The sequence below is a fragment of the Peromyscus leucopus genome, chromosome 18 (genome assembly GCF_004664715.2).
Source record: "Peromyscus leucopus breed LL Stock chromosome 18, UCI_PerLeu_2.1, whole genome shotgun sequence".
Classification (NCBI taxonomy): Eukaryota; Metazoa; Chordata; class Mammalia; order Rodentia; family Cricetidae; genus Peromyscus; species Peromyscus leucopus.
In genome coordinates this window covers 37,410,124-37,427,649 of record NC_051078.1, presented here as the reverse complement: position 1 = coordinate 37,427,649, position 17,526 = coordinate 37,410,124, and the positions used below count along the sequence as shown (strand labels likewise).

The 17,526-nt window shown below is 41.2% G+C and overlaps 1 long non-coding RNA gene across 7 annotated transcripts in view; it reads right to left on the bottom strand.

Annotated features, from left to right (window-relative positions):
* LOC114700555 overlaps window positions 1-2,982 on the bottom strand; it is a 92,524-nt gene extending 89,542 nt beyond the window's left edge. For 2 of the 7 annotated variants that reach the window (XR_003735701.2, XR_003735712.2), the window contains exons 1-2: window positions 2,449-2,977; window positions 2,010-2,153 (exon numbers count right to left, since the gene is read on the bottom strand). This is a non-coding gene — a long non-coding RNA (uncharacterized LOC114700555). The other 5 variants (XR_003735706.2, XR_003735713.2, XR_003735702.2 and 2 more) reach the window with 5 other exon arrangements.
* Between the last annotated feature and the right edge of the window lie 14,544 nt (window positions 2,983-17,526).

Genomic DNA, 17,526 nt, shown 5'->3' with positions numbered 1-17,526 from the left:
CTACGTTCCTGGGGATTGCCGATATCGGATCCAGCAACTTTCCCTGAAAGAGCCAGCCTGCAGTACGGATCCCTAGCACCGAGCTCGTCCGCCTGGGTTGTGCCTTAGCGCTTGGGCAAAGCGACGCTCACCGGCTCAGGGGAACTAACGCTGACTTAGTCGGTGCTGGCGAATGCGGCTACCCGCCAGGGCGGCCCCAGTTGAGAAAGAGAGGACAGCGAAGCACCCTTCCTGCCTCCCTCGGTCCACCTACCGTCTCATCATGCGCCTCACAAATGAAATGCTAATAGACGCGAGGACTGATGCCAATTTCCTGCACTTTGCTCAGCGTTTCCGCGGCCCCAACACAATAAAAGATAGCTGTTTGCGGAGAATGCCTTGTTCCATACCATTAACTCCGAACAAAACATATTTTTAGTGGGACAGCGGTGTTTACTCGTAAGAACTGATGAATTGTTCTGCACCATATATCACCCACAGACAAAGACTTTCAGCTACAGTTTTGGACATAAATCAAGGTACATGCTCCTCAATTAAAAAAAAAAAAAAAAAAAAAAAGACTGCTTAAGTCCTTCAAACCACAGAGATTGAGGTCAGGCTGGCCATAGCAACCACAAGCAGAACGTGGGCTTCCAGAAGGACCTAGCAACCGATAAATGAGTTCTGATCTCTTTTCATCTCCACTGGTGTGAAAGCCAAAATTAAAAAGATTAGATCGCCCTGCACCCATCACAAAAGGTACCACAATGAAAAAGTCATTTCCAGCCTCTGAATCGTATCAAATAAATAACATTCATCCTTGCTATAATGAACAACTTTCAAAGTAAATTGAATCTCCATAGCCCGGCTTTCCCTGGCCGAACAGTATTTACATAACAATATATCACAGGAAGACCTGAATGGATCTTGTAAATGGGGAGCTGGGGATGAAAACATCTTTAGCCCAGATCCCTGCTTTACAGAGCCCCTCATATAAACAGTGTCTTGCACCACGAACACAAACAATGTTTTTAAACTGTGGGAAATGAAAGTTCTTAGATACCTTTTAAAATGCCTGGACTCACCCAGCGAACTACCTTTGTGGCGCAAAAATGAAGATAAAAGAATCACTTACTGCCCCGAATCCACACTCTAGACTCATTTTGTGACAAAGAATTTTCACCTGTGTGGATCCTTGTCTCTTTGTTCATACCAGCAATCTTTGATCCCACAGAGCTTTTACATGGTACTTAAAATAAAAACACATTTGCAGATTTTTCATTCATCACTTGCTGTTTCCTCGAAAGTCCAAGACACCCTCTATTGTCATGACAATAATGTCTATGAAGTTTTAGGAATGTCTCCACACACAGCGTTCATCTTCAGCAGCTTAACTGAGACTGGATGTCTCCTAGTCACTAAACAATAAATTAAGGGCTGGTCTCCAAATCACATCAACTCCCAGAAACTATTGTACCCTGCATATGTTTCAAATGGCGTGTATTCAAAGTAAGACCGTCAAGGCTATGGCCAAAATATACCAACCTAATCTTAGCTCTTTGTGGAGGCTTGCATAGATATTACTATTTGAACTCCACAGGGAATCTCATTAATTTTTAAAAGTCTGTGACCTCAGTACAGTTGAGTGTAAAAATAATTACAAATTAAGAATGAAAGAACACCACTTGAATTCTGCACAACCATATGCTCCCCCTTGCACAAAATGTTACTATCGTCAAACAGATATTCCTTTTTTTTTTACAGATACAGATTTAAACAGCATGATAAATGTCACCACACAGACATAAAAAGCAGCTCACCCTTCCTCCAGCCCTGCTCACACCTCACCTCTGAAGATTCTAGTAACACAAAGCCCTGTGTGAACATAGACAGGTTCCCAGGCAAGGACGGCAGAGAAGATGCCCTCTTAAATACATTTCCCTATAGAGACTTCCTTTTTCAATCACAAATGTCTTTCTCAGTCACAAAGATAGCAGAAATGCAAGCACTGCATATAAATATGTTCTTACCTAAAACTTGTTAGAAGAATGTTCTTGTCATTGTGGTCACCTCCTCCGGTTCCCCCTCTTGCCATCATGGGAATTGGCTCCTCCGATATGTTGATTACTCTGTGCCTCAGTTACAGCTGGGACACTCATCTGCCTGCATTGAACCTACGAAAGGAAATGAAATGAGAGAGGAAGGGTGGCAGAAAGAAAATGAGAGAGAGAGAGAGAGAGAGAGAGAGAGAGAGAGAGAGAGAGAGAGAGAGAGAGAAGGCAACAGAGAGAGAGACTAAGAGAGAAAGAAAGCAAGCGAGCATAACTACTGACTTGAGACTGGGAACCTAAAACCTCTAGCCAAGTGAAACCAGGACAAAAATGATCAAAGCTTTGTCCTTCATCAACACAGTCGACAGCTATTTTTTCCCCTCCTCTAAAAAGTAGGGCTGTCATTGGGGATTCTCACCAGGAAGGCGCAGACAGAGGCAGACCTTCTCCAGAGTGCTAGCGCTGCCCAGCAGCCCGTGCAGAATACAGGTACCTATTGTTCCAGAGACAGATATGTAGCCAGCCAGTCAGCCTCTGACAGATCTCAGCAAACCAGCGAGCCTGCCTTCATTTTAACTCCTTCTTTCCTAGTGCCTTTTGCTGAGAAGCACAGGTCTTGTCATCACCCATGAGAAATAACTGGGGCTGAGGCTGGGGAAGAGGGGGTGTCTCATGGCAGGGACTAAACCTGCATCTTTTACAAAGAGGGACTTTAGCTACTAGTCTTGAAATTTGCATTTGATGGTAAATGTCTTCTTTTTCTGGGAAGAAATGAAGTGTTAGATGAGAAGAAGACAGTGCGTATGAGAAAAACCTTGACATGTAACATGAGCAGGGCTGTCTATTCAAAAAGGACGATGAAAATCAAGGTTATTTCAAATATCCTGACTGTGGATATATATGTCCCAGCACAGATGGGGTTCCCTAAACCAAGAGGGTCCCAGGCTTGAGCATAGGGGTGAAGCCCATTTAAGACATTCTCTATAAAAGCCAACCCCAGTAAATCTGTTTCCCTAAGGTTTGGACTCATTTTGGTCCCCCTCTCCCCCCCACTTTTTAATAAGCTCTACTGTTTTCTCAAGAACCCCCACCCCCAAACGTCTCTCATCTCCAGTTCCTCACCAATGCCTAAATCATGCAAAATTACAGAAGCTTGGAGAAAAATGACTTATTCCCTGTTCTCTTTGGTGGGCCTGAAGATCCAGACAGGACATTTGATTCTCTAAATTCCAAGACCTCAGCAGACCACACTGTGTTCTAGTTTTTAACTGTGTGTATTAATTGAGTGGTTTTCCTTCATGGGGTGCAAACGGAAGCTTTGCTCTTGGTTATATGACAATAATGGAGAATAGGGAAGAGAATGAATAAAAGAAAAGTAGCTTGTCACCGAGTTAAGACAAGGAAAGACTCACCATGAGCCCTCTACTTTCCCTAGAATGAACGTCATACATTGTTGCCAGAATTTCCCCAAGGAAAACTGTGCATATTCTGGAATAGTAGGTACGCTGTGGAGAGCAGAGAGGGTTATGAAATTCCTTTGTAAAATCCACACTCAGGCATCACTTTACAAAGCCAGAGGGTAAATACTCAGAGCAATAGAAGGAGATTTAGTCATGCATGGCTGTTAATGGTAATGAGACATGTAGAACACAGCTATGTACTGCCGAACAGCTTCTCACAGCACTTAGAGTTTGCTTTATTTATTTTTTTAAAAGCAAACTAGATTACATCAGGGTGTTTTAGAAAACTCTGCATGGGGATAGGGGGCACTAAAAAGTGTAGTGGCTCTTCTCCTAAATTCCAGCATTTTGAAACCATGTTGAGCCATGCTGCTTTAACTAGGACTCTGAGCAGTTAATATAGGCTTTAGAAACCCAGAAGTGAAAATTGCTTAACTTGTGACATCTGAAAAAATCACCTTAGGTTCTCTACTCAGGGGACTTAGACCCAGGAAGCCTGCTGACTTCACCTGAGCAAAGAGAAAAAGTATGAACATTTTCTTACTAACACATCTAATGTTAACGTATAAGCCGAGAAGAAAACAAGAGGATGGATCTTATAGCTCATTTCTTCTCTGGGTGTAATCTGATTTTTTTCCCTAAGCCCATTTTAGAGAATGTGTTCTCGGTTTGGTCAACAAACAACTTTTTTGTGACTATCCTAATAGCAAAATAGCAGAAGCCCATTCAATGAGTTCAAGGAAGATAGGACCTCCTACAGAAGAGCCCTGGATCTCAGCAGAGGTGACACCTATTCCAAGCTCTTAGTGCTGCCCCTAAGGCTGCAGTTGAGAAGGGACATATAGCCTCTCACTCCTGAGCACATGAGAAGACATAGGAGTAAGGGCGTTTAATTAGAGCATTGCCCAGCCCCTATCCAGACGTTATCTTTTATGCCCTCCCCCTTTTGATCTTTCTGTTCCTTCTCTGTTCTCTTCTGAAAACTAGCTTTGGTGTGCCAAACTGGTTTTAAATATTCAGCTCTTCACATGTTTGAATACGGAGAGTTCTCACAGTCAGGGTGCACCATTTTCTGGGTGCGGGTGAAGAGTGCTATCAATATTAATGAGAGTCATATGCACAGGGAAACACACAGCAGACATGGTATGGAGAGTGTAAGCACATATGTGTGTCTTCTGGGCTTAAATAGGTTTCAGAATTTGTGCCAGGTACACATTTTTACATGCTTTGGAGTTTGGGAAAATCTTAGTGTTGTTGTTGTTTTCCATAAAGTTACTACTAGAATGCCCGTGTCAACCTACAATCCCTCAGGTTAGCTCTAAGCTTATATTTCACAGCCACCCCAAGGTGCCAAATAAATCCCTCCAAGTAAGAGCCCAACAGGATGTGCCAACTGTTCTTTGAAAGGAAAAACAAACTGCCATGTGCTGGGTCTGTAAAGTCTAAACACAGGAGAGTGTGGGGCCCTACCCTCCACAGCAGCCAGGGTACTCTAGGTCCTCTGATGTTAGGTATTAACTCTTGGTGTCTATATAGCTTGATCTGAGAGATCCAAGATGGAGTTTGCCAGAAGAGATGTGGAAGGAAACATAATGTCTTCATTATATTAGAGAATATTCCAATGTTTTATAATCTCCCCCCCCCCCAGGACATGCCACAGACTGATTCAGTTATTCATTCACACAATAAACCCCATGCTGCTGTGACTTCTGAAGGACTCTTCAGGAATGCTTGAAGTAACTCAACTCCAGTTAAGTTAAAAATAGTCTCTCCACCAAATTAAACATTATCTAAGTTCTCCATGCAGCTATTAGATACATAGAAAATCACCTCTGTGCACAATCTACAAATGGCTTAGATTACATATTAAAATTCTAATTAAAAGTCCCTGTCTTATCTACATTGGCTGATTTGAGATTACAAAGTAAATTTTGATTTGGAGTAAAAACTTGTCAGGAATGGTGATTTCTGATGGGTGCACATTAATGGCAGAATTGTAGAGATTTTTGTAATAGAGAGAACATTAAAGCAATGAACAAATTCTGAGACTCCCTTCAGACCATGGCTACTTAGTGTCCTAAGATCTCCTGTGACTTCTACTCCCCAGAACTTTGCTCTCTTGAAAGTTAGTGAACAATAGTCAGGAAAGCTAACCTTCCTTCAAGACACAAGGGGGAAGTATTGGCATAAATGACAAAGAAAATGGAAAGATAAAATAAAAAACTCAACTATGTTATTCAGAAAACATGTAATAAAGTATAAACCAAGGCATTGCAGGATTTCAGTCCCAGAATGCAATACAGGTTGGTTACCTGGGTTTCCATTTAATTCACTGTTAGATAAAAATACTGTTTCAGGGAGTTTTGTTCTAAAAGGTCATGGATAATTTAGTGGAAAATATTAGGAGGTACCTGACACCCCCCCAAAGCACGCAGTCTTTCTAGTAGGAGCAAAATCACACATTTCCCCCCCATTATTCTTTCACTGTCCCACGATTTGAACTGCCTTGTGATTTAGCTGATCTATTCCCTGCCATACAGTTTAAATGAGATAACTACTTGGCTTTAGAAAAGCCCTGTGAGGTATTTTTATTCATCAGCTAGTAAGCAGTAGGATGCTTTGAAATAATGGCAGCACACTCTGCCTTCCTTATTCTAAAGTAGCTGCTGGAAGTCAAGTCAGTGAACACACACCCAGGGAAGAGAATGGTAATATTTTGAGTGGTAGCAATAGGAAAACATTTGCATTGTAACATGTGTAAATGAAACAATATGTTGTTCTGTGTTCCTGTAAATGTGTTTCCAAGTACTCCCAGACTTCCAGCACAATGAATAAGAAGTCAACATGAAACTGACTGATGAGAGTTGATATCCAACACAAAAGCATTTCACAGAAGTTAAGAAACTCCCACAAGGGGATTAGTCAAGGGAAGAAAAAAAAATGGAAAAGATTTCGCTGCATTTACTTTGTATCTTTGCATAATCCTTTAAAAAAAATAGAACATTCTAGAACACACATTTCCTTCAGGAATTCCCATTTTGGAAGTTTTTCTTAATAGGCACCCATTCATTATTCTATAGTCAGAGCTTTGAGTGAAATAGGACCAACCTGGCTTCTCCCAGAAAGAGCTTTACAGCAACTGGTGGTGTCCCGATACAGGAAGAGTCTCACACGAAGTGTTCCAGTCTTAAGTTTCTGTCCTATGCAATCTTTCCCCATCCAAATCTTTTGCTGAACGTCGGGATAAGGTGTCATTTATTAACATGGCAAAGCCATTACAATCTGAACCAAAATGTTATTGGACATTTCCCTAGCCACTACTGTTTAAAGAAGTCTTTAAAAAACAATTTCATTTCCTTCCACCCAGTCAAGTTTTCTCCACAGATAATTGACTTTCATTATATGCACAAAAAGCATCAGTGAAGTCAGTATGCATGAGGCATTTAAATATTTTCAAATGAAAGTATGTCTGTATTCCCGTTTGGGTGCCCAAACACACTCTCATTGGATCATTAACAGCCCTTGAAGGTAAGAGAAAGTACCCTTGGAAACTGGAAAGGCCACGCAAACAGCCGGGTTCCTCATTAGTAGAGAAAGATGTACAATAGTAAGTGAACTATTTTAACCAAGTTGCCTACAGAGCCCTGTGTCCCTCCCTGACGATCATGCTGACTTTGGGCAGCCTCCCTCCTGGAAAAGTTCTGTCTTGTTCTTTCTTTTTTCCCTAAGTATCCTTTTAGGATTTTAGGGCTTATGTCAAGATACTCTCGAGTGTTTGAGATGCTAGTATGTGAACACTAATTGTTCATAAGAACCTTGAAACATTAGATTAGCAATGTTTATAACTGTCTAAACATAGCATGACAATATGAAATCAATCAATTACCATGTACATCAGTTTCTGACATTTCAATATATCCCCACTGTAGTAAAATTGCCTTAAACTTTTTAAAAAGCAACAGTTACTATTGCTTGAGAATTGAACTCATGAAATAATAATCAATTGTAAATGTTGGAGAAATAAGCATAGTAGCTGTTCAATTCTAAAACAGAATCTACTTACATGAATATCCATCTTCTTTTGATTTAAGAATCAATTCTTGAAGTTGAAGAATTTCACTTTTTGGGAACTTTTCCATGTCTTCTTGGCCCCGTGGTTCCTCTTCCACTGGCAAACTATTATCCAATTTTTTTTAAAAAAAAGCCATATTTAAATAGCAATTCAGCTACTTTATGAAAGTCATCAAACTTCTGAGCACCGACTTCTATTTGGAAACTCCTTCAAGACACAGGTGTCTGCTGCTGTCCAGTGTCAGATTAGTGTCCCTAGAGCTGGGTGGTCACAGTTCCATTAGGTTATTCCCCCCCCGCCCCCCTCCCCCCAGGACACAAAGAAGAGAGGAAAGTGGGACAGCCTTCTCCAGGAGAGTGACTTTCCATTGGATGAAGAGGAGAGGGTTAGCGGTGTCCAACACAAGATCAAAGCCTGATGTGCAATGAGAGGAAACGTAGTTTCCTGAGTTAAATTTGGGTACCAGACTTTATTTCTCAGTGATTAAGCCAAAACAAAAGACAGAACAGTACGAGTCTGGGTGCTGGACTCCACCAAGTCATGCACATCAAAAGGCAAAGAAAAGCAGGCAAGAAAAAGAAAAAAACGAACGTTCTAAGCAAACAGTTTCTTCTTTCATTCCTGCACGATGCTCTCAGCGCCCATAGTCCTCCCTGCAGACCATACGGCAGGTCCTCTTCCTGTTGAATCCTTACTATTCCTGAACACGGGACACTTAATGAAGCAGAGGTCAGGCTGTGTGGACAACACATCAGGAATGATAGCATTGTCGTGATTTGTGAATTTTATACCCCCATAGTCACAAACATCAGACGTTTACTTTCTAAAGAGAGCTTTTAGATCCTTCTTGCAGTTTCCATAGTGATTTCATTTTTTTCCCTTTTATCACAGATTGGCTGAGGCACCGCTGCCCTTTGTGCGTTAAAAGGCTTGTGCTACCAACTGTCGATATAAAAGGTAGCTGAGGCAGAGACGTAATATATACTGCCAAAAATAATTGAAGCGGTGACATATCACTGGAAGGTTCCAGAAGAAGATTTTTTTTCCCATATCAGTGTGATAGTACAGGAGAAAAATAATTTTCCTGAATTCTCATAATTACGGTGAGTTAAACGTAGTTGTAATTTATGCAGCGTACTATACTTATATTAAAACACTCATCATACAAAACATAATCTCTTCATAAAAGGCTTTAATATCACTTACATGGTTCTGAGTGTCTGGGCTTGTTAAACATAAAAGTTCACAATGAAAACATTTCCTTTCAGTTACTTTAGTTTTTACAGCCATGTGTAACCCAGAACTGCTTCTTCTCTTTTATTTCTCAGTTGACTTGATTTTATGTGTATCAATTTTTCCTATTCTTTTAAAACACATAGCAATTTTTCTAATCAATGCAGACTACGCCTAGTCAAAAAGTAAAAGCCTGTGCAAGAAGTCAGGTACTGCTCTTAGGCAGCAAGGATTTGGTTATTAATGGATCCTCTCTCATTTCACATGATCCTTCTTTCTATTAAAATTGAGTATTTAAAGAAATTACAAATATTACACTGATTTTTCTTCTAGTCCTCATCGTATTTAATAATGTTGGCACCTGAATGATCCTAGTCAGAGGTTGCTACACTCCTCAAGGAAATATCTGCTTTCTAACTACTTATTAAATATATTGAATTCTTGTCACAGAGTTGTGGATGTCTGACAAATAAACTTTTAGCTCCAAATAATGCCTTTTCAGGTCATGAGGAAATGAATACCTCTGTCTATTATTGCCATAGTGAATATTTTTATTTCTACATATTACTGTATGGAGATGACAATCAATATAAGAATAATTGTCACTTAAGGAAAAAACATTTCTATGAAAGCACTAAAGATACACATTATTAAATGCTTCATGTTAAAAGCTAATGTCTATATAGAGACCCATGAGCTTCACTTTATGGTTATTATAACCTATACTATATTTCATCTCATGCTTTCTTTTGTTAAAATTTCCAAAGACTGTTCAGCCTAAATTGGCTAGCTAATATCTTTATTCTTAGTATTAACAAAATTATGCACCACAGTAAGATTAGTCCTACTCTCCTTTTAAACACTACTATCATCCCAGAAAATAAGTATAAAATTGATTTTGAAATCAAATATGAGGACTGGCATGTAATGTAGGGAAGTAGACATGGTCTAAAAACCCTACTTTGGCAAAATGCTTTGAAGGTCAAGAGGTAGTGATTTCCTATACTTTGGCAAGTGGCATAATTCTACAAGTATACAAAATAATAATTAACACTGAGACCTTGTGCCAACCTACAGGATATTTCTGAAGTTCATCATCTAAATCCAGAGTCTAAGAAGCACTAGAGTCTATCACCTAAATTCCTAGTTCAGTCATTGAACCAATCCGTCTTAAAGTCATTATGTAGCCGACTCTTTGGTGAGTGGGAAGCAGGGTTCTGAAAAAGTGTTTGTTCATGAACAAAACACTCTACCCTTGTAGTCACAGAACTTCCCGTGTGGGTAGGAAATGATGGAGTGATGGAAAATTAGTTAGTAATAAAATATTACATTTTTTTTTAAATTAGGGAAAATAGCAATGTCTTTGAAGCAGACATCTGTAATCTCAGATGTGGGTTGTGTGGGAGAAATGTTCCAGACACAGAAAGATCATTCCTTGTCTGAAAAAACCAAGAAGAATACTGTCATGGACACAGTGAGGTAAGTGAGGTGTTGACTAGAGTGTTAATAACTAGGGTTCAGGTCAATTATTGTGCCAGCCACAAGGGAATATTATTGAAGGGTTTTAAACCAGGGAAACAAATAGTCAAAATTTAATTTTAATGGTTATCCTACACCCCTGTGTAAATGAGATTAGAGCAAGATGAATGTAGAACCAAGAAGATAAATATAGAGATGACTATATGAGCCAGCAGAAGATGCTAAGGGCCAAGGTGACAATTGCTGTCAGGACAATGAAGATGGATTTGAATAGACAGTAGCAGAACTGTCAGCATACGGAGCAGAACAGGCTGTGGGTGGTGGGGCTAGTTTTGAATGGGGTGGTTATGAGGTGAGGAATATAGAGGAAAGAGCTACAGATGGCCTGGATTGAACCTGCCAATGTGTATAGCGTCAACATGGAACTAGTATGTCAAGAAACTTTTTTTTTTCTTTTTGAGAAAAAGACAGACTCACCTACAGAAATTCTGCCCAGAATACAGAAAATGAGTTGAAAGCTGGAGAGCTGAGAAGGTCAACACTGAAAGGAGTGGTAGACAAAGAGGCAGTGAAGGAAGAGTGACTGTGGTTGGTGCCTCAGAAACTCATGAAAGAGGCCATCTCAGGAGGTGGCCCGATGCGTGTGGGATTGCCAGAGGCCAGGAAAAGAAAAGAGCCCTCTGGGCTCAGCCCCATGGAGTTCACAAGCGGACATGTGGGATACCAGAACCAGCAGTCCCATCATGACAGGCTGAGAGAGAAAACTGCAAAGTAAGAAAGCAGAGATTTCTACATCCTACATAGAGTTGAAAAATTTGGTCATGAAAGGCAGCAGATGATGTAGTAGCTGTGGGGGGCATCGTAGGTCCCTGTGTGTGTGTCCAAGGGAGAATCTTTTTTGTTTGTTTGTTTTTGCCAGAGAACATAAATGATGACAAGATTTCAGCTGTCCATGAAAAGCGATTTAACGGTATTTATTAGGAAAGGGAGGATAAAGGAACAACAGAATCCTTGACAAATCAAAGAGAGATAGGATACAGACGACAGGAGGAAGGATCAGTCTTCGTGAGAGGCATTTCTCCACCGGAGGAGGAGAGGGAGAAGCCGAAGACTGAAGAAGCAGGGGAGTCATAAAGTTGGTCAAAAAAGAGGTCTTAATCTGATCTTTTTCCAACAGAGGCTACCGGGGGTTTTGTCCTGGTGAAAGAGTTCAGCCCAACTCTGAGCACCAATGGCAAGGACCAAAGTTGGGGAAGTGAATGGAAAATGCTAAGGAAAACATCAGGAAAGGGGGGATTTTGCTGAAGTAGATTTGACAGTAGTTAAAGGTAAACCAGAGGGGTAAGATAAAATAGTAAGGGCGGGGTGAGGAGTTGACTAGATGAGGAGGAGGATCAAACAACCATGGCGGGGAGTTTGCACTAACCGACCCAGCATTCTTGTTAAAAATACACAAACCATATGAAAGAACTCATGGTTGGGGCTACTTAGGAAAGGAGTCTCAGAGGAGGTTGTGTGGTGTCCAGTCAAGGAGAGATACTTCACCAACTGTATGGTGGGCACATGAGCTTCTTAGGAGACAGAAGGCTGCTCAGGCCCACGTGAGTGCCCATGTGAGGTTTATGATCTTGAATGCAAGGTGAAGCATAGCTGTGGATTCATTTTTGCTTTTTTTTCCAACAATGAAATTGAGTTTTTTTTGGTAAGAAAAGGCACCAGCCTGAGGCAGTGGCAAGAGAAACAGTAGGAACATTTGCTGGTTTACTGGTAATATTAGTGGATTAAGGAAAGACAGAAGAAAAGCCTTCCCAGGGAACAAAAATGGCCAAGGTACTCAGTGGCTGTAGGTCTTGAAGAGGTTGAGATCGAAGACTCTAAACATAAATAGAGATGGGAGGGACAGAAATGGACGTTTGAAAATGAGGTGTCATGGGTGGTATAGTTTCATAAAGGCCAAGGGTGATGGTTGTTATGACATCTCTATTATCTGTAGTTTGTCATAGCCACAAGAAGGGAATATGCACTTTGCATGCAGATTTGTGAAGGCTCTAGGTAAAGACAGATGGATGCCTGTGTTTTAGGAGGAATAACAAAAAGCCTGTTGCCTCAGGGGCAAGGGGAGCTCATTAGAATCTCAATTCTGGAAAATAATGCAACTGATGAAGAAAAGCTGCCGGGAGAAATGGGAAGACAGCATTACTGTTTGTCAAGGTGCACTTCAAACAGGTGTGGATGAAGAAAAGCACGTAAACAGTCAGAAAGGAAGACACGTTGCAGGGATGGGGGAAGCAGGAAAGCAGTCTGTCAGGAAGAGGAGGCCAGAGTAAGGTAAGCTATGTGAAAAGCATAACAAATGAGAAGGTTTGTTTTTTCTTTTTTTTTTTTTTTTTTTTAACCTATATTCTGAGAAAGAACAAGGAATCAACTCACTGTTTGGAGAAAAAGAGGTCATCTGTTCATTCATTCAACCATTCCAAGAACTTTTACACGAGTCTCTAATGTGTGCTCTTATATAAAGTTGGACAGCACCCTGAGATACCAACAACAAACATTTCAAGATAGTACTGACTAGTAAGTAAGTGTCTCCTCTGAGATAGGCCTTGTTTATGATCATTTCCATGAGCTATTCTGACTCTAACCTCCATGGGTGGACACTAACTGTCATTTCCATCTACAGGTAGAATATTTGAGAGATCTGAGGCAGTGTTGGTCACCCAGATGGTTCAATATCTCACAGTGTATAGAGCTGAGACAGGGTTTCAGTAAAAAATATTAGGCTAGAAAATCCCGATCTTAGGCTGAGAAATGGCCCACTCAGTAAAGTACTTGCCAAACAAGATGAGGGCCTGACTTTGATCCAAAGAACCCACATAAGCTTGGTGCTTATCTGTGATCCCAGGGCCAGGGAAGTAAAGATAGTTGGTTACCTGGGACTCCATGGCCAAGCAGCTTAGCCTGCCTGTTAGGCGAGCTCCAGGCCAAAGGGAAAGCCTGTCTCAAATAATAAGGTGGATGATTCCTGAGGAATGACAGATTGAATAGACCTCTAGCCTCCACTACACACACACACACACACACACACACACACACACACACACACACCATTCAAATCTCCCCAGAAAGTTTGGGAACTAAACACTCCTCAAAATAAAGCAACATTTTGTACTTCAGGGTTATAAGAAAATGGATATATTTTCATTTCATAATGTCATCTCCATAATCTGAGGCACTGGTTATTACGATTGCATCACCTTTGTGTGTGTATGTGAAGTATCATGTTTACTATACCATGGGACAGCATAAAGATTGTAAACTTTATAGATAAGCTCCTGTTATTTCTTGAGGCCAAAGCAGTTTTAGTAGCAACATGGAAGGAAGAAGAAAAGAGAAAAAGAAAGGAAGGAAAAAGGAAGGAGGGGAGCCAGCTTAGTCTTAACTCCATTTCAGTTTTGGAAAGTGGATAATGGATAGTGGATGAGCCTATATTCTATAGAGATCACAGACGAGGTGTTGGTGGAATTTAAAAATTTAATGATTGCATAGCTGGGTAGTGGCCAATTAAAGGGAAGAACAGGAACCAGCACTATGGGAGAACCCTAAAGGCCCCTACCATGTCATGAGATAACATTTTAATTGCTACATTTCAAGAAAGTCCAAAAAAAAAAAAATTCAGAAGGGTGTCTGGGAGTTGCCAGGAAGACAGCATATGACAACCCTGCATGGAATGTTAGCCTTGAGGTAACAGCTTTTGCAAACAGTAAGGAGTGTTACCCTATATTGACAACCAGGACCTTGGAGAGAGACCATCACATTAAGACAGCACTGTTATTATCATACAGAGTGGTGTAGCCAAAAGAAGGAAGAGCTGATGCGTAGTAGTGGGGGGATTGTGTGGAAAAGGGAGTAAGGGATCAGAGAACGTTGTTTGTGTTACAATTCATAACAAACACGGTGCCAAATGATGACTGACCTCTTGTATGTGACAAGTGTTACTCTAAAGATTTGATACTTTAAAAATACTCATTTAATCCTCTCAATAGCACTAGAAAGGGTCCTAACAACTGCAACCAGTTTGTAGATGAGGAAACTGGAACATAAAGCAGCTGAACATTTTGTTGCAAGCTAAACAGCCACCGGGCAGTGGAGCTATGAGTTGACCCTTGGTTTGTCTTCCAAGTTCACATGTGAAACCACAGTCCACACTGCAAGCATGAAGGGCTTTTCACATTTGCATGCTGCACTGAAGATTCAAATCTGAGGTCGTGTCTCACTCATTCCTGATTTCCCTGCACAGCACCGGGATAATTGGTTTCCTTGTTATTATTATAGAACATTGAAGGAGATATTGACCAGTTAGGAACACCAAAGGGAAGGCTTCCACAACTGTGTCACCAAGGCATAGGAACCTGTGTCAGCAACACCCATGGTGATTCTGTTTCACTCTCAAGGGAAGAGTGTTCACATTCAAAGGGGGCAGAATCAACAGTAGTTACAAACTCAAAACACATCACGGAGCAGTTCAGTGGCATCAGTGAGTGAAAACCTGAGCAGAGAAAATTAGAAACCAGGAGAACAAGAAAGGGCACAGGCTGCACATTCAAGCTTCGGGAAGCCCTAGTACTGCATCATGGTGTACAGACATTTAAAGATAAGCTGATAACATGGGGGGGGGGCAGTGTTGTGGGTGTGCATCCCTGTGTGTGTTTGCAGAGACTAGAGATCAACCTCATGTCTCATTCCTCAGGAGCCATCTCTCATGTATCATTATTGTTGTTGTTTGTGGGATTGTGCTTTTCACTGGACTGGAACTCAATTAAGAGGCTACAGTGGCTGGCCAAGGAGCCCTAGGAAGCTGCCTGTCTCCATTACTTCAGACCTGGGGTTCAGAGCAGGAACCACGACACAGAGCTTTTTCTCATGGGTTCTTCATTCTTGTAGTGGAAGTAGTTTCCCAACTGACCCACTTCCCTAGGCCAATGTTTCCTCCTCCTCTCTTTCCTTCTCCTCTTCCTCCTTCTCCTCTTCTCCTTCTTAAAGAACATTTAGAGCTGGCCTGTGGTGGCACATGCCTTTAATCCCAGCATTTGGGAGGTAGAGGCAGGCTCTCTATGAGTTCAAGGCCATCCTGGTCTACAAAGTAAGTTCTAGGACAGCCGGAGCTCTGTCTTGAAAAACCAAAACATTTAGGGGCTTTGTGAAGTAATTAAAACTCAGGGTAGGGGAAGAAGCTCTAAGATTCTGTTTGATTCTCTTTGTGCCAACGGAGGAAAGGGGAAATACCCAGAACATGAAAGATGGTGAAAGACAATGCACCCACCTGATGAAAAAGGAGATTCATTCATTCTTCAATCTGCAAATTCATGTGTGAGATGCCAACTTCTGAGAGAAATTCTAGTAGGTATTGTTGAGTACATTGGTTTAGACAAATAGCAAAGAAAGCATAAATAATCTGATGCCTCAGGTTCTTAAGGTTGTGTGATCCTAAGCCATACTCCTTTTGTTCTTCGTCAAGAGCTTTCTAGGCTGACATCATTGTCTTAAATCATATCGTGATGACACATGGAAGCCTTTGCAGAGAAATCTTTGCCTCTGTCTTCTCTTGTAAATTGGTGAGGTCCCAATTATGCACAAATTCTGGAATCCAGGCTATAGTCAGGGACCCATGATCTCCTCCAGACCTCTAGAGTGGTTGGGACTATTGTCAAACTACCTCAATTACATACAGCAATCAAGATATTTGGGATAGAAATTGGCAAGGATAGGAATGGATTAACAATATGTCTTCTTCCAGGGTGTTTTTCGTGTGTAATTCAGAACAGGAGTATGGTGTATACAAATAGAGACACCTACCAGTAAGGAGAAGCCACGTACTAGATCCAAGCACCAGTAGGAAAACTCCTATGAAGTGGGATAGTCTCAGACTGCTTTTCTGTTTGCTAGTATCTCCTCCAGACTTATCTCCACTACTAGGGAAGCTGAGACTGAAAGAATATGGCTTTATCCAGCACCATATTGTGGCAGGAGAAAACCAAGTCTGAGTTCCTATTCCCCATCTTTCAACAACTCTAGAGCACCCAGAAGCTAATTCAGGTCTTCTTCATGGTGCTGGGAAGTCAAAGACCTTTTTAATTATCTCACCAAACTCAACTGCCTTTCCCCACAGAGCTGGAGCACTTCTAATGGAAAAATCCAGAACCTGCAGGTTTGGAACAACATTTCAGCTTACTATGTTATAGTCCTTTAGTGTCATGGAGTGGCTGTCTCCTTCTGGGGAATTTAATCTGCTTCATGAGGCAGACTGATTTCAACTTGCTGGTCTGTGCTTAAAAAAAATTGTTATTTTCCTGGTTGATAGTCAAGTCTTTTAAACTGACAGAGCATTGAAGGAAGTATGCAAATACTGTCCCCATCAACACATTAATGAAAGTTTGGTGTGCACGTAGCTGCAATTTTCAATCATAAGAGCGTGTAAGTTTGTCTGTCATTTACAACAGCTACCACCACAGGGGTCATTTTATAAACCACTTAAATACTTAGTACAGGGGAAAAAAATCAGTTCATGTTCCATGTCAGGTAACGCTGACATGATATATTTACATGGTGCTTTTCCTGAAAGTCCTCAATAGCCTGCCTCTGTTGGATGACAAGGCCAGCTTCAACCAAGCAGGGGCAAGGAGGGCATTGGAACGAAGCATGCACCTTTAATATGGCCACATTGTTGCAGCATCTGTTCCTTATTGTAATACCGGAACTATTTAATGTAATAATTGCACAATATCTGCAAATCAATTCACTGGAAAATGAGATCTAGAAAACAGGTACCAATATTCTAATTTGATGATATAGAAACGAAGGTCAGAGTGCTTGCTGAGGAAGCCTGAAGACCTGAGCGTGGGTTCCTCAACACCCATGGAAAAAGCTGAGCATGGTTTACACATGCCTGTGACCTCAGCACCGTGGGGGACAGAGACAGAGGGACTGCTGAGATTAGCTGGTCATCAGTCTGACTCTATGGCCAGTAGTAGAACCTGTTCAGGGGAATGAGATGAAGAGTAACAGGGCAGGACATTCAATGTTCTAATCTGGTCTCCTCACATGCTTACAGGTACAGGCACCCAGATACACACAACATACAACACACACACACACACACACACACACACACACACACACACACACACAACTCATGCACAACACAAGTTTGTTGACTATGGACTTAAAAATGATATGCATTTATGACAGATTTCTGTCA